Source organism: Choloepus didactylus, chromosome 2 (genome assembly GCF_015220235.1).
Source record: "Choloepus didactylus isolate mChoDid1 chromosome 2, mChoDid1.pri, whole genome shotgun sequence".
NCBI classification, from domain to species: Eukaryota; Metazoa; Chordata; class Mammalia; order Pilosa; family Megalonychidae; genus Choloepus; species Choloepus didactylus.
In genome coordinates this window covers 132,043,478-132,059,851 of record NC_051308.1, presented here as the reverse complement: position 1 = coordinate 132,059,851, position 16,374 = coordinate 132,043,478, and the positions used below count along the sequence as shown (strand labels likewise).

At 43.8% G+C, this 16,374-nt stretch overlaps 1 protein-coding gene across 4 annotated transcripts in view; it reads right to left on the bottom strand.

Annotated features, from left to right (window-relative positions):
* Nucleotides 1-16,374, bottom strand: part of CLCC1 (chloride channel CLIC like 1) — a 65,362-nt gene that overhangs the window by 4,766 nt on the left and 44,222 nt on the right. The gene's annotated exons all lie outside the window — the stretch shown is intronic.

Here is a 16,374-nt window from a genome sequence, read left to right as displayed (position 1 = left end):
GTATGCTTGTGTGTTCTAGTAGGTTAGAAATTTCTCAGTTTTAAACCCTAATATGGCAAATGACAATGAATATAACCCCCATGAACAAGACTCCTTTGTGATCCTCAATTTTTAAGGGTGCAAAGGGGTCCTGAGACTCAAAAGTTTGAGAATCACTATATTAGAAAAACAACTGCTGCTTGGAGACAGAAGCAGCAAAAGTCAAAGAGCATAACTTTTCTCAGGGAGCAGAGGAAGCAATAAAAATGTTTTTTTGCTTATAGTATCAGTTTTGGAATCTAAACTGGTACTACAAAACCAATGTCAACAAACAAAACCATACCCCAAAACCAGTGAATCCTATAATCGCAAGACAACCAAACTAGAAAAAGGAACAATTTCAAAGTGAATAGACATAGTGGATTTTGCATCTTTATGGAGGATAATCCATCAGTAATTTCACCGGGCATGTGTCTGCATTCTCTATTTCTTGGTTTATGTGGCAATTACTTTATTTGGATATGGCCAAAATTCAACAAAAAGAAAGCTGAACAGACCATGGGTACATGATGAGTAAGATATTTCTTCTTAATATCAGCTCCTGAATTCCCAACTGTTACTCAGTACATCTGCTTTCCTGCATAACTTTTTCTGATTCTGGGCTAAACCCAATGCTTGTCCCTTTTCAGTGCTGCAAAATCTCAGGCTGAAATTAAAAAGCCCCCCCCCCCCCTTTTCAAAGAGGAAGTAGGCAACGACTATCATGGGAATTAATTCATAAAGTTTAAAAAGCAATTTTAAAAGAGATTATGGGTTTCTGGTCAACCAAGATGCTGGTGTACAATGCTCAAGGGTGCCATCCCCCCCCTCAGAATTTTAAAAACTATCAAAACCTAGCAGAGACATCCTCTTCAAACCTTTGGAAAATAGGTAAAAGGGTTGCAGTAACTGGGTGAATGCCAAATCAAGAAAACTCGAACTGATGTCATCATCAACACGGTCGTATAAGACAGCAGCTCCTGGAAAAGACCCCTTAGAATCATCTAATAAAAGGACAAATCCCACTTGCTTGGATCTCTGGAGTACAAGAGAGACTGGAGAAGGACTCCACAAATGCTGAATCAAAGAAGGAAAACACCAAAATCAGGTAGAAGATTTGCATCCTGGACTCACCAGTCTGGGCCCCTCCCCCTCACTCGGTGCCATGGAAATTTGCGGTGGCACGAAGGCAGCACAGCCCAGTCCACCCTCCCAGGGATGCATACCATAGCAGGGGGTTAAAATCCCACACGTATCCAGGCACAGGGACTAAAGTCTGCAGAGACACAGGGCAGAACATGAGGCTAAGAAGGGCCACAAACAAAAGTGCCCCCAGGGAAAAAAGAGACCGTGGCAGAGCTATTGGCAAGAGGTGCACAGCCTCAATCCAGTCTGTTTGCTGGACCACCTCAATGCAAAACAAACCTTTCTGGATTTATGCCACCTGGCTCCTTGGGACAGGATACCCTAATAGAGAAGTAATGGGAGGGAGAAAAGCCTCACAGAAAAAAACAAAAAGGGGGGGAAACTGAACTGCTATAAAACAGGACAGGTCTCAGAAATGAAAAGTGTAAGGAAAAGGGGAGACTGAGTGAGGGAAAGAATTTAAACAAGTCACAGGAGCTGGGATGAGAATTCTATATGAAAACAGAAAAGATTAAGACTCCCAAAGAAGAAACTACATAAAGGAAACTTTTTCCTGGAGGTGAAACAACTGCACACAAAAAGGGCAATCTTAAAAACTGTACTGCATATTCAGGGCAAGAATCATTTGCAGAAGAGCTGAGAAAATCTGAACAGTTAAACACAGGCTACTCTGAAAGTCCAGAGTAAGTTGGAGTAAGCTTCAAAGAAGAGCCTAATGCAAAACCATCAACAATAAAACCCTTCGCAAGAGGGAGAAACTGACCTTCAGAGTTAGCACATCAAAATAATCAGATGCCCAGACATCAGCCAAAAATTACAAGCCATACCAAGAAATAGGAAAATATGCCGAGTCAAGGGAACAGATTAAAACTTCAGAGGAGACACAGAATTTGGAACAACTAATCAAAGAAGTTCAAATAAATCTAAATCAATTCAAGGGGATGAAAGAAAATATGGGTAGAAATAACTAATGGTGGTTATAGAGATAAAGAATAATAAAATGACAATATGTGACATAAAAAAATTTGAAAGTTTAAAAAGCATAACAAATGGGGATGGAAGGCAAAATAATGGAAATTAAAAATGCACTGGAATAATAAAAAAGCAGATTTGAAAAGTCAGAAGAAAGAATCTGTGAACTAGAAGACAGGACAATTGAAATCACAGAAGATGAGACACAGAAAAAAATAGAAAAAATTGAGCACTTTCAGGGACTTGAGTAAAAGCATGAAGAATACAAACATACTTATCATAGGTGTCCCAGAAGGAGAGAAGTTTGGAAAAGGGGCAAAAAAAAAAAAAAAAAAAAAAAAAAAACCCACTAAGAAATTAATGGCTGAAAATTTCCCAACTCTCATAAAAGACATACATGTTCAAGAAATGCACCATAGTCCTAAAAGAAGAAATCATAAAAGACCTACTCTGACACATACTAATCAGAACATGAAATGCCAAAGATAAAGAGAATTCTGAAAGCAGCAAGAAAAAAGCAATTTGTTACATACGAGGGATCCTCAGTAAGACTAAGTGTGATTCCTCATCAGAAACCCTGGAGGTATGAAGACAGTGGGATGTTGTATTTAAGGTACAGAAAGAGAAAAACTGCCAGCCTAAAATTCTTTATCTGGTAAAACTGTCCTTCAAAAATGAGGGAGATACAGTTGATTTGTTCAAACACCACAACTGCATGGAACTTTGAATAGGAAGTGAGATACAGTAGGTTAGTATAGGCTGGAGTGAAATAGTGACACATCCTGGAGTAATTTGGGCAGATAATAAAAAATATATTTACAGCCTCCCCCTCCCCAGCCCTGAGGATCTGGGGGAAGGTGCGGATGTGTTGGACATCCTCACCTGGTCTGGTGTTGATGTTGTCACAAACATTGGGACTGGCGGTTTGATGTGCTGAGCCCTCGAGCATGGGACTTGCCCTTATGAAGCTCATTACCACAAAGGAGAGTCTAAACTTGCATGTAATGGTGCCTAAGAGTCTCCCCCTGAGTACCTATTTGTTGCTCAGATGTGGCCCTCTCTCTCTCTAACTGAGCCATCTCGACAGGTGAACTCGCTGCCCTCCCCCCGATGTGGGACCCGACTCCCAGGGGTGTAAATCTCCCTGGCAATGCAGAGTATGACTCCCGGGGATGAATGTGGACCCGGCATCGTGGGACTGAGAGTATCTTCTTGACCAAAAGGGGGATGCAAAATGAGACAAAATAGTTTCAGTGGCTGAGAGATTTCAAATGGAGTCGAGAGGTCACTCTGGTGGACATTCTTATGCACTATATAGATAACACCTCTTAGGCTTTAATGTATTGGAATAGCTAGAAGTAAATACCTGAAACTACCAAACTCCAACCCAGCAGTCTGGACTCCTGAAGACAATTATATAATAATGTAGATTACAAGGGGTGACAGTGTGATTGTGAAGACCTTGTGGATCACACCCCCTTTATCTAGTGTATGGATGAATGGAGGAATGGAATGGAGATAAAAACTAAAGGACAAATGGGGTGGGATGGGGGGATGATTTGGGTGTTCTTTTTTCACTTTTATTTTTTATTCTTGTTCTGGTTCTTTCTGATGTAAGGAAAATGTTCAGAGATAGACTGTGGTGATGAACGCATAACTATGTTATCATACTGTGGACAGTGGATTGTATATCATGGATGATTGTATGGTGTGTGAATCTATTTCAATAAAACTGAATTTAAAAAAAAAAAGAGCTACAATAAAAAAAAATGAGGAAGAATTTAAAATATTCATAGATAAATAGAAACTTAGGAAGTCTGTCAACAAAAGACCTGCCGTACAAGAATTACTAAAGGGAGTTCTGCAGGTTGAAAGGAAAAGACAGTAAAGAGTGGCTTGGAATAGAGTGAAGAAATGAAAATCTTCAGTAAAGGAACTAAAAGTGTAAATGCAAAATCCAATGGTACTGTATCCTTAATGTATAACTCTACTCTTTTATTCCTATAAGAGTCGGTATACAACGAAACAGAAAAGTCACATTTCCTAATAATGGACATGCAAAATATAAAGAGGTAATGTGGGATAAAAACAATATAAAGAGGGGAAACTGAGAGATATGTGAGCAGAGAACGTGTATGCTACTGAAGCTAAGACAGTATTTTTCAAATTAGTGGAGACAGACATAGGTAGCGTAATACAACCCCCCAGGTAACCACTAAGAAACTATTTTAAAAATACAGAAACAGAAACGAGAAAGTGATCAGAAAGACATATCACAAAAGATCACCTACAGAAAAGGAGGCTGCAATAAAGGGAGACAAAAAAAGATATGACATATAAATACCATACCAAAGGACAAAATGGTCAAAGTAAGTACTACCTTTACAGTAATAACACTGTATTTTAATACATTAAACTCCCCAATTAAAAGATACAGGCTGGCAGAATGTATAAAAAAGCATGATCCAAACTATATGGTATTTACAAAAGACTCACCTTAGACCCAAAGACACAAATATTTTAAAGTGAAAAAATTCATGCAAATAGTAACCAAAAATGACCTGGGGGTAGCTGTACCAATATGGGACAAAATATACTTTAAGTCAAAAGCTGTTATAAAAGATAAAGAAGGACACTATATATTAATAAAAGAGGCAACCCATCAAGAAGAAATAATAAATATGCATCTAATCACGGTGCTGAAAAAAACATGAGGCAAACACTAGCAAAATTGAAGGGAGAAATAGACACCTCTACAATAATTGTTGGAGACCTCAATATACCACTTTCAGCAACAGACCATCTAGAGAGAAGATCAATAAGGGAACAGAGAACTTGAATAACATGATAAATGAACCAGACCTAACAGACATATACAGAACATTGTACCTAAAAACAGAAGGATGTACATTCTTCTCAAGTGTACATGGATCATTCTCCAGGATATACCACCTGTTGGGTCACAAAACAAGTACCAATATATTTAAAAAGAGTGAAAACATATGAAGCACTTTTTCTGACCACAATGGAATGAAGCTAGAAATCAACAACAGGCAAAGAACTGGAAAATCAGCAAATACATAAAAAAAAAAAAAAAAAAAAAGAAAGAAAAAGAAATTACAAGGACACCAGTAAATACCTTCAGATAAATGATAATGAGAACACAGCATATCAAAATTTATGGGATGCAGCAAAGGCAGTGCTGACAGGGAAATGTAAGGCCCTAAATGCTTACATTAAAAAAGAAGAAAGACCCCAAATCAAAGACCTAACTGCACACATGGAGGAACTTGGAAAAGAAGAGCAAACTAAACCCAAATCAAGCAGAAATAAAGAAATAGCAAAGATTAGAGCAGAAATAAATGAACTAGACAATGAAATAACAATAGATTAGAACTCTGGAGGAAGGTAGAGACTGGAGGACTTGACAAACGCTGAATCAAAGAAACAGAAAAACATCAGGTGAGAAACTTCTGTCCTGACTGGCAGATCCCCTTCCCTCGCTGTCCCGCGGTCCCACAAAGCTTAGGAAATGTTCAAAAGCACTGGCCTGGATTCCTCCGAGCTACCCCTGGGGACATGGACTAGAAAGCCACTCAGAGCAGTGAGTTAGAACCCCACACAGATCCAGACACAGGGACCCAAGTCCACAGAGACTCAGGGCAGAACACACACTGCTGAGGAGTGCTGAATACAACAGGGCCCCAAGGAGGAGTTCACAAAATGGAGGATTAGGGAGGGAGTGACAGAACCTACTTCTCTCCCAAAAGCAACGAGTAATCAGGCAGAAACTGTCAGAATCAACTGGGGATCTGGGGGCCAGGGGAGGTCAGTACAACACGATGCATATTTTTGTGAGCTTCATGTTGTCAGTCATGAAGTGTGGGACGAAGATATTGGGAAACCTAGGCCAGAGACTGAGGAATTCCATTTGAGGCTGACAGTGAATATCCCCCACCCTCAAGGGAAGCTGCAGTGGGTGGCCAGATCCTTGCCTGGGGGGCGGCTTCAGACTAGAATGACCATAGCAGTCCTCCACCCGATGTACGAGAGTGACACAGCCCAACACTGAGGATGATATTGGCCAGCAAAGTGAGAAGACAGGATCCTGTAGTTTCAACCCCATCCTTGTCAGATGCCACCAGGTACCACTGATTCAACTGCCTTAAGGAGGATATGGCAAAGAACAAAAACAACCTGCCTCCTTAGTGCTGAGAGGAATAGGAAGCCAAAGAGCGTCATCTGCTGGGCAGTCAGAAAGTGCAGCCTAGTGATGTGGAAGGAAAGGAAAGGGATTTTGGAGGTCTTTCCAGATCCTTTCCCAAGGACTACTGGATCTGGTTTACGCCCCCTGCATGGGCAACTGGCACTGTTTTGGCTGGGAAATACTGATAATCCAACTGTCAAAGACAAACTTTAATACAAACATAATCAAAAAAATAATCCTAGAAGAGAGAAATCGAACTCAGATGACACAGTATCAGCAAAAAATCACAAGGCATACTAAAATGCAGGAAGCTATGTCCCAGTCAAAGGAAAAACAGAAACATCTGGAACTAGTCGAAGATGTTCAAACAAATTCAAGAGATGGCTAAAGAGATAAAGGATATTAAGAAGACACTGGGTGAGCATAAAGAACCTGAAAGAATACATAGGAAAATAGACCTTATGGAAATGAAAGACACTAGACGAAATTAAAAATATACTAGAGACATACAACAGCAGATTTGAAGAGGCAGAAGAAAGGATCAGCAAACTAGAAGACAGAGTATCCAAATTTGAACAAAAGAACAGATAGAGAACAGAATGGAAAAACTTGAGCTAGGTCTCAGGGAAATGACTGACAACATGAAGCTCACAAAAATGTGCATCATGGGTGTCCCAGAAGGAGAACAGAAGAGAAAAGGCCCAGGAAGAATATTAGAGAAAATAATGGCCAAAATGTCCTAACCCTTTAAAAAGACGTAAATACATGAATCCAAGAAGCCCATCATACTCCAAATAGAATAAATCCAAATATACCCACTTCAACACACTAATAACACTATCAAATGCTGATGAGAAGGAAAAAATTCTGAAAGCAGCAAGAAAAAAAACAATTTTCACATACAACAAAAGCAAAATGAGATTAAGTGCTGATTTCTCTTCAGAAACCATGGAGGTAAGAAGGCAGTGGTATTATATATTTAAGTTACTGAAAGAGAAGAATTGGCAGCCAAGTATTCTTTACTCAGCAAAGCTATATTTAAAAAAGGAGGGAGAGTTTAAAATATTCACAGATAAACAGAATCTGAAAGTGTTCATTAAAAAGAGACCTGCTCAAAAGATGGGAATCTATAAAACTGAATCCTATGGTGGGCAATGTCCATGATTACCTGTACAAATATTAGAAAACTCTTCCATGAACCAGAACAAATGTATGACAATACAACTAGAAGTTAATAATAGAGGGACATATAGGGAAGAAATATATACCTATTGCAAACCATATACTACAGTTTGTAGTATTTCAACATTCTTTCATAAACAGTAACAAATGTACTATACCAACATTACAAGTCAACAATTGAGGGGAGTTGGTTAGAGATATAAGAGGATTCGAGTTTCCTTTTCTTTTTCTTTTTTTTTTTCCCCATCTTTCACTTTATTTCTTGTCTGGAGTAATGAAAGGTTCTAAAAATTGAACAAAAATTAAGTGTGGTGATAGATGCACAGGTGTATGAGGGTACCAGGGGCAACTGATTGTACACTTTGGATCTTTGGATAATTGTATGGTATCTGAACAAGCCCAATTAAAAAAAAAAAAAAGAGAGAGACCTGTTCTACAAGAAATACTGAAGGGAGTTCTGCAAGCTGAAAAGAAAAGACAGGAGAGAAAAGGCTTTGTGGAGAATATAGAAATGAAGATTATTATTATTTAAGGGTAACTTAAAGGATAAAAAGAAGAGAAAAAATAGATCTGACAAATAAGCACCAAAGAACAAAATGGTTAAGTACTGCTGTTACTGTAGTAATGCTGAATGTTAATGGATTAATCTCCCAAATCAAAAGACAGAAACTATCAGAATGAATAAAAAAATATGATCCATCTGTATGTGCGGGTAGCTGAGCTTGTGCCTCGACTTACCAGGCCTGGGCCAGGGGACTTGATATCACCCCCTGGGGAGGGTAGTAGGTACGGGCGTGAGTGCCCTCTGCAGCCCCCCCGAGCCTGAGGAGCGAGGTCGAGGCAGCTCCCTTTTCCTCACCCAAAATGCCACTGGCAGGGGAGGCTTGCCGGAGGAAACCGCCTTTCTCCCAACCGCCCTTACCCCCATTTCCTTATCTTGCCCGCATACTCCCTTGTGCCAAGGCCACTTCTGCCACCGCCAGTGCGCATGCACCGTGGCCAAAACAACCCCCGCCCGTTGCAACGGCTCCTGCGTCCTCTCAGAACCAATCCTAGCCCCTCTCCCTTCAATATTGCCATTTTAGGCTACTGCACCTCCTTTCCAGCCCTGCCCTTCTTACCAGCCTATATAACCTGTAATCACCCCTGAATAAATCTCTTTGGCGCATACCCCTACTGGATGAAGAGTGTTTTTGTCCTTATCGCCGCCCTCCATACCTTGCACGCCTCTCGCCGAGGACCTTGGCCACGTCCTCCGCCTCGCCCTCGCCTCCGGGAAAGAGCCCCCGCCGCCGGTACCCTTTAAGCAGCCCCGAGAGCTGAGGGCTCGGCTACCGGCCGCCACTCCCCCTAGAAGCAGTAACCCCGACCGCTACTGGTGCCCCGTGTGAGGAACGTCTCCACACGACAGTTTGGCAGGTCACCCGCTCGCCCGGACGCCCCTCCAGCTTCCCATTTCCTCGCCTGCAAGGTAAGGGCCGCCTCTCCCTCGCCGCTTCCGGAGCCGTGGGAGGTTCCTTGCTCCGAAGCCGCTCCTCCCTTCCCCCACGCTCTCTTCATCCAGTAGGAACTCCTCCCTTCCCCCACGCTCTCTTCGTCCTCTTGTATGCGCACTTCTATGACCCCCGTTCTTCCTAACACTCTCCCTCTTCCCCTCCATTACTTTGCTGTAGTTCTTTGTATCTTTATTTCCTCATTTGGTGCCGTGTGCCTCTTTGCAACCGCCCCCCCTGACTGCTCTCGTTGCCAAAGGGCACTGCTTTCTGCTCTCGCCGTCTCCTTCGGCCTTGCAGCCACAGTTTATCTCATTCTCTCTGCTCAGTAAACTACTCCTCCTTCTCCTCCCCGCCAGCCGGCCGGCCCGGCTCGGGAACTACTCCCCCTCCTCTCCCCTCAGCTATGGGTAATCGTATATCTACATGTCAGGCACCTCAAGTTCGTGCTCTAGCGGGTCTCCTAGACACGCATCGCTGTAAAGTGTCTGTCCGGCAGCTGCAGATATACTGGGATCTCCTGCTGCCCTTTAACCCATGGCTCACCACTTGCCATCTTTGGGACCCTGTTACTTATGATCGCCTTATTGATCGAGTCACTAACGCCATGGAACATGAGAGCAAGCGTTTCCCTCCCGGCTTGCTCCCCACCTTGATAACCATCCGCTCCTGCCTTCAAGGCTCCCTCCCCCCTGATAGAGGCCCCGTTAAATCCAAAGAGGCCCTATCAACCCAGCCAACAGACTCAGATAGCGATACTAATTCAAATCATGACTCGGACACGGAGTCCTTAGTCGAGCAGATTAACAACGCGCTCGAGGTGACTCCCAAAAAGCAAAATAACACTGCGCCACGCCAAGATGGCGAACTTCCTCCTTCTTCTTCCATCGAGGGGAGGAAATGCTCTGGCGATGACATCAGCCCTAAGCTGGGCCGGAAACCGCATATGCTTTACCCCGCCCTTTCACAGGGCGGAGCTAGTCCACCATCTTATGCCTTGAACCCCACCCTTTCACAGGACGGGGCTGATCCACCATCTTGTGTCTTAGCCACGCCCACCGCGCCGCCATCTTGCGACGCTTGGGGCCTCCCACTCCCGCCTCTCCCTCCGGCGAGCTCCCCTTCGGAGCCGCTACCGGCAGCTGCCGCCGCTCCTTCCACCCTGCCGACTAACAACCCCTGGCTGCCTTCTGCACCACAAGGCAATCCTTGGGGCAACGCTCCCCCTACCCCCACTCCCGCGCCAAGTCCTCTGCAAGCGTGTCCTCCTTTCTCTCGTGCTTTTCGCTGTTTTCCTCTTAACCTTGCCCCCACCCCACAGAGGCCGCATGACTGGTATCCCATTGACTTAGATACTATCAAGCAGCTTCGCAAGGCCGTCAAGGAGGACGGGTTAGGTAGCCCATATGCTTCCCAAATACTACAGGATCTCGCCATGAACTATTGCATCCCCCAAGACTGGGCCTCGCTTGCCCGTTCAATTTTTAACCCCGGTCAGTTTGTTGACTGGCGTGCTCACTTCCAGGCAGAAGCAGCTAAGCAAAGTGAGCAAGATGCAGCCATTGGAGTCTATCACCCCCCCGAAGCCTATTTGGGCACTGGAGCGTTTCTAAATGCGTCTACTTATATTAATGCCCCTGCCACCTTCTGGACTGTCCTCAGAGGCATCGCCTTACGCGCGTTTGCCAATTGCTCTGCCTGTCGGCCTAATAAATTCACCAAGCTCTTCCAGGAGCCGAGTAAGCCTTTCGCCACCTTTGTCTCCAGAGTCGAAGAAACCTGCGCCAGAAAGGTAAGTGATCCCCAGGCCCAATATTACATGTGCCCATCCTCAAATCCTGAAAAATCGTACTGTAATTCCCCCAACGAGTACTACTGTGCATACTGGGGGTGTGAAACATTAGCCACTAATTGGAAGCCTCCTGTTCCTAATCATTACCTTACCTTAAAGTGGGCCCCTACAGGGTGCAAACTCCCTACTGTTAACTGGCTCGGCCAAGAAAGTAAGGAATCCTGCACACATCTTAATCTTACAGTGCAGCTCCCCACTGATCCCTCCTGGTTACTCGGTCAAACTTGGGGCTTCAGAATCTATGAGAAAGGAGCCGACCGAGGATCACTTATTCTAATAAGAAAGGAGGCTTTAAACCAACCAAAGAAAAATACTGTTATAAAAAAGCCCTTTAACATTGGTCCCAATAAAGTCATTAACCCCCTTTTTCCACAGCTCTCCAGCCGCACCTCAGCTCCAACCAGCTGCACCTCAGCTGCAAACAACGCATCGCCAACCCCACCACCCCAGCTTCCTCTGCCCCCTTCTCGTTATTCCTCTCCCCTCCTCAGCCTCATCCAAGCCGCCTTTGCCTCAGTGAACTCCTCCAACCCCAATTTTACCTCCTCCTGCTGGCTCTGCCTCTCCACTTCTTCCTCACTGTACGAGCCCGTTGCCTCCAACCTCTCCTTTTCAGAAAGCACAGAAGACAGCCCCTCGGAATGCAATTGGAATACCTCTGCCGTCCCCCTGACCTTTCATTCAGTCTCCTATACGGGAAAGTGCGTCCGCCCTCGCTCCAGTAACTCTCCCGACCTCACTGCCTGTGCCAGCTACTCATCTCCCAGCAGCTCGGCAAAGTTTCTCATTCCTCATAACTCCTCCCAATGGCTCTGCTCCTCTACAGGACTTACCCCCTGTCTCAGCACGAATATCATCAGTGAATATAAAGAAACTTGCCTCCTAATTGTCCTTATCCCTAGGGTCTTATACCACAGCGAAGAAGACTTCTTCCTCCGTCTGGAAAAAACTGCAGCTCCTGCCCTTCTGCAAAAGCGAGAGCCCATCACCGTCCTCACAATTGCCTCCCTCCTAGGTCTTGCCGGCGCTGGCACCGGAATCGCTGCACTAACCAGTCAAGGCTCCGCCCTAACTCACCTCAGGGCGGCTGTTGACGAGGACATTCGCCACCTACAAAACGCTATTTACCATCTAAAAAATTCTGTCAATTCCCTCTCTGAAGTCGTGCTCCAAAACCGCCGAGGTCTTGACCTTCTCCTCCTCAAAGAAGGAGGCCTCTGCGCCGCCCTAGGAGAAGAGTGCTGTGTTTATGCCAATTCCACAGGTCTCGTCGAGGACAGCCTGAAAAGGGTCCGAGAGGGACTGGAAAAGCGTAAAAGAGATCGTGAAGCCACCAATTATTGGTCCAGTTTTTTCACTCCCATCCTCCCATACATCCTTCCTTTTCTTGGCCCCCTATTAATAATTATTCTAGCTCTCATCTTAGGACCCTGCCTCATCCGCAAAATTGTCCAGCTTGTAAGAAAACAAACAGATGCCATTTTTTCCTCGTTCGTGCAAATCCAGTATCAGCGACTCGCCACCTCTGACGCCCCCCACTCCAAGATGACAGCCAACCCTCCGCGACCTCAACGCCACCGGTCAACCCGCCGACCGCGAGGTCCTTCTCAATCACCTGAACATCGCTCTCGCCTCGAGTTCCAGCTTCTCTGAACCCCTGAACTTTAAACCCCTGAACTTTAAACTCCTCACCTTCGCCCAGCCCGCTGCAGTGAAGCCATTGTCAAGCGCCCGGGCACCACACCAACACTGAGCTCCAGCCTCGCTGAGCCACCGTCAACCCCTTTTTCCCTTCCCTGACCTCCCCCTTCCCTCACCCTTAGCGGGCCTCTCCGGTAAAGCCTCTTCCTCTAATTAGAAAAGAAAGGGGAATTGCGGGTAGCTGAGCTTGTGCCTCGACTTACCAGGCCTGGGCCAGGGGACTTGATATCACCCCCTGGGGAGGGTAGTAGGTACGGGCGTGAGTGCCCTCTGCAGCCCCCCCGAGCCTGAGGAGCGAGGTCGAGGCAGCTCCCTTTTCCTCACCCAAAATGCCACTGGCAGGGGAGGCTTGCCGGAGGAAACCGCCTTTCTCCCAACCGCCCTTACCCCATTTCCTTATCTTGCCCGCATACTCCCTTGTGCCAAGGCCACTTCTGCCACCGCCAGTGCGCATGCACCGTGGCCAAAACAACCCCCGCCCGTTGCAACGGCTCCTGCGTCCTCTCAGAACCAATCCTAGCCCCTCTCCCTTCAATATTGCCATTTTAGGCTACTTCACCTCCTTTCCAGCCCTGCCCTTCTTACCAGCCTATATAACCTGTAATCACCCCTGAATAAATCTCTTTGGCGCATACCCCTACTGGATGAAGAGTGTTTTTGTCCTTATCGCCGCCCTCCATACCTTGCACGCCTCTCGCCGAGGACCTTGGCCACGTCCTCCGCCTCGCCCTCGCCTCCGGGAAAGAGCCCCCGCCGCCGGTACCCTTTAAGCAGCCCCGAGAGCTGAGGGCTCGGCTACCGGCCGCCACTCCCCCTAGAAGCAGTAACCCCGACCGCATGTATGCTGTTTACAATAGACTCATTTTAGACCCAAAGATACAATTAGGTTGAAAGTCAAAGGATGGAAAAAGATATTCCATGCAAACAGTAACCAATAAAAAAACAAGCAAACAAAAAACCTGATGTAGCTATAGTAACATCAGACAAAACAGACTTTAAGTGCAAAAAATGTTATAAGAGATAAAGACAGGCATTATATATATTAATAAAAGAAGCAAATCACCAAGAAGCAATAACAAACATAAATATCTACGTATCTAATCAAGGTGCCCCAAAGTACGTGAGGCAACTATTGGCAAAACTGAAGGGAATAACAGACATCTCTACAGTAATAGTGGGACACTTCAACATATCACTCTCTTCAATAGAGAACATTTAAAGAGAGGATCAATAAGGAAATAGAAAACCTAAATAATATGATAAATGAACTAGACCTAAGAGACATACATATGACATTGCACCCCAAAACAGCAGGATATACATTGTTCTCAAGCGCTCATGGAACATTCTTGAGGACAGACCATAAACTGGGGCACAAAATAGGTCATAATAAATTAAAAAAGACTAAAATTATACAAAGCATCTTCTCTGTTCATCATGGAATAAAGCTGGAAAATAACAACCGGAGAACTGGAAAAGTCACAAAAACATAGAGGTTAAACAACATGCTCTTAAACAATTGGGTCAAAGAAGAAACTGCAAGAAAAATCAGTAAATATCTTGAAATGAATGAAAACAAGAACACAACATATGAAAACTTATGGGATGCAGGGAAGGCAGTCCTGTGAGGAAATTAATAGTCCTAAATGCCTACACTGGAATGGAAGAAAGAACTAAAATCCAAGACCTAACTGAATACTTGGAAAACTGGAGAAGGAACAGCAAATAAATCCCAAAGCAAGCAGAAGAAAAGAAATAAGAAAGATGAGAGCAGATATAAACAAAATGGAGGAACAAATAGAATCAATGAAACCAGAAGCTGGTTCTTTGAGAAGATCAATAAAATTGACAAACCATTAGCTAGACTGAAAAAGACAAAAAGAGAAAAGACGCAAATAAAATCAGAAATGAGAGGGGGGCCTAAAGAAATAAAAATGATAACAGGATATTATGGACAACTGTATGCCAACAAACTAGACAACTAAGATGAAATGGACAACTTCCTAGAGACACACAGCCTACAATCACTGGAAAAGAAACAGAATACCTAAACAAACCATTCACAAGTAAAGAGATCAAAAAAGTCATTAAAACCCTCCCAACAAAGAAAAGCCCAGGACCAGATGGCTTCAGAGGTGAATTTTACCAAGCATTTCAAAAATTAATACCATTCCTGCTCAAATTCTTCCAAAAATTTGAAGGGGAAACATTACCTAATCATTCTATGAAGTCAATGTCACCCTAATACCAAAGCCTCATAAAGATAGTGAAGAACAGGCAAATTCTGTCTAATGAATATAGATGCAAAAATCCTCAACAAAATATTTGTAAATTGAATGCAACAGCAAATTAAAAGAATTATACCCCATGACAAAGTGGGTTTTATTCCAGGTATGCAAGGGTGGTTCAACAAAAGATCAATTAATGTAATACACCACATTAACAAATAGAAAGGGAAAAACCACATCTCAACTGAAAAAGAAAAGACACCTGAAAGAATCTAGCATTCTTTCTTGATAAAAACACTTTGAAAAGAAGAAATCGAAGGAAACTTCCACAACATGAAAAACCCACGGCTAACAATGTTCTCAACAGTGAGAAACTGAAAGCCTTCCTTCTACAATTGGGAATAAGACACAGATGTTCACTATTACTGCTGTTATTCAACATTGTGCTGCAAGTTCTACCTAAAGGAATTAGGCAAGAAAAGAAACAAAAGGCATCAAAATTAGAAAGAAAGAAATCAATTTTCCACTATTTTCAGATGACATGATCCTGTTTCTAGAAAGTCCTGAAAAAACTACAACAAAGCTACTAGAGCTCATAAATGAATTCAGGAAAGAGGCTAGATACAAGCTCAACATGCAAAAATCATTGGTCTTTCTATGCACTAGTAATGAGCTATCAGAGGGGGAAATCAAGGAAAAAAATTCCATTTACAAAGCAACTAAAAGAATTAAATACCTAAGAAAAAAAATAAAAGATGAAAAGGCTCTATCTTCAGAAAACTACAAAATAATGCTAAAAGATACCAAATAAGGCCTAAATAAATAGAAGGACATTCTGTGTTCATGGATTGGAAGGTATATGTTAAGATGTCAATTCTAACCAAATTGGTCTCCACATTCAATGCAATGCCAATGAAAATTCAAAGTCTACTTTGCAGAAATGGAAAAGCTAATTATCAAACTTATTTGGAAGGGTAAGGGGACTTGAACAGCCAAAAAAATCTTCAAAAAGAAGAATGAAGTCGGAGTACTCATGCTTCTTGACTTGAACATGTATTATAGGAGACCAAGAAGATGGCGCCCTAGAGAGAAGTGGAAGTTAGTTAGTCCCCCTGGAAAAACTAATAAACAACCAGGAACAACTAGTAAATAATCTGGAATAACTGCTGGGGGACAACCATGACTGTCCACACATCATACACCAATCTGGATTGGGAAGAATGCCTGAGATCGCAGCATAAAATCTGTAAGTAAAAACTGCGGACCTGAGCCGGAAGCCCTCTTCCCCCATGGCAGCCTGAACGGCAAAACCTCGCTGTGATAGAGAGCAGCACTCTCTGAACAAGCTCCAACTGGCGTTTTACTTACCAAACATGGACTGCTCAATACAAGCTATATATCCACAACAAGCAGAGGCTTTTGGTGACGACTGACCTTAAAGAGCCAGAGGACTTCTCTGTCCCAGAAGGGGGAGCCTAGAGAACCAGGTGCTATCTCTGGCCTGTGGGTGAAGATTGGGGGGGGGGGAGGCGTGGACTGGCCCTGAATGGGGGCTTTCTGTCCCTTTTTCTCTCT